This window comes from Cynocephalus volans, chromosome 16 (assembly GCF_027409185.1).
Source record: "Cynocephalus volans isolate mCynVol1 chromosome 16, mCynVol1.pri, whole genome shotgun sequence".
Taxonomy (NCBI): Eukaryota; Metazoa; Chordata; class Mammalia; order Dermoptera; family Cynocephalidae; genus Cynocephalus; species Cynocephalus volans.
Genome location: NC_084475.1, coordinates 3,913,577 through 3,915,242, shown reverse-complemented (window position 1 = coordinate 3,915,242; position 1,666 = coordinate 3,913,577). Strand labels below are relative to the sequence as shown.

Below are 1,666 nucleotides of genomic sequence, written 5' to 3'. Positions count from 1 at the left end.
TAAAGGGTATCTACGAAAAATCTACAACAAACATCACACTGAAGTAATGAAATACTGAAAGCTCTCCCTCTGAACTGGTGGCAAGGATATCTGCTTTGACCACTTCTATTTAGCATCGTTGTGGAGGTCCAAGCCAATACAGTAGGTAGTGCAAGAAGGAAAAAAAAAGATATAAGTTTGAAAAAGAAGAAATATTGTTTACAAGATGACATGATTATGTATGTACAAAATCGAAAATAATCCATATCATTAGAATTAATAAGTGAGTTTAGTAAGGTTACTAATATCAATTTTAAAATGTATTTCTATATACCAGTATATATTATATAAAGCAATAATCAGGTGTGTACAAAAAGTTTAAAAAGATATCTTTCAACAGTGCCAAAATATTGTATAGATAGGAATAAATCTAAGGAAATTTGTGCCAGACTCTATGCAAAACTGAACATTATGTCCTTTCGGCCAGAACTGCCATCTTCCAGTAATTCACCAAAATGACGAACACAAAGGGAAAGGGAAGCACCCAATACATGGTCTCTAGGCCTTTTAGGAAACATGGAGTTGTTCCTTTGGCCACATACATGCGAGTCTACAAGAAAGGTGATATTGTGGATATCATGGGAATGGGTACTGTTCAAAAAGGGACACCCCACTAATGTTACCATGGCAAAACCGGAAGACCCTACAGTGTTACCAGCATGCTGTTGGCATTGTTGCAAACAAACAAGTTAAGGGCAAGATTGTTGCCAAGAGAATTAATGTGCATATTGAGCATATACGCTGTAAGAGCCGAGATAGTTTCCTGAAACGCATGAAGGAAAATGATTGGAAACAGAAGGAAGCCGAAGAGAAAGGAATCTGGGTTCCACTGAAGTGCCAGCCTGCTCCACCCAGCGAAGCACACTTTGTGCGAACCAATGGCAAGGAGCCTGAGCTGCTGGAACCTATTCCCTATGAATTCATGGCATAATGGGTATAAAAAATATAAACGAAAAGACCAAGACCGCTGTACAGTAAAACTCTTTCTCTAATTGAGAAGACATGTGATGCCCCCTCCCCCAAAGAAATATTGAAAGCGAAATAAATAAATAAATAAATACTGAACATTATGGAGAGAAATAAAGGAAAATGAACAGTACACCACTTGGGGTGGACATGGAAAGGTGTCCCACAGATGCCCTTCGAGAAAGGACGTTTTGCTCAGCTGTGCAGATGTGGTCAGCAGACAGCCTCCTGCAGCCCGCTGCTTCAGGATCTGCCCCAGAGGCAGAGGGCTGCTTTGCCTGAGGTTACATGGTCCCCAGCAGCACCCATCCAGCGACTGAGTGAGACAAGGACCTAAAAGCCTGGTCATTTCCACCTAATGCACAACATTCTGCAGACAGAAGGCAAGTCGCTGCCACGTCACCAAAGCTTTGTTGGGCCACCATTGCTGTCTGACCTCTACCTCTGCTGACCTTGCTTCCTCCCCTCCATTTCACAAGTGTTGACCCCTAATAAACATCTTGCACCTCAGACTCTGTCTCCGTATCTGCTTTTGAAGAATCTGACCCTGACAGTCAATACCAGGAGTGGTCTGAGAAAGCAGGTGATAAGATGGGACTTGGAACTGGCTGGCAATGAAGTCCCCATCACGAGTGGTAGGTAGGTGGATCTCAGACAGCCC

At 42.6% G+C, this 1,666-nt stretch overlaps 1 pseudogene; it reads left to right on the top strand.

Moving 5' to 3' along the window:
- Positions 1-491: 491 nt before the first annotated feature.
- LOC134365164 (large ribosomal subunit protein eL21-like) lies at positions 492-970 on the top strand (annotated as a pseudogene).
- Positions 971-1,666: the final 696 nt, after the last annotated feature.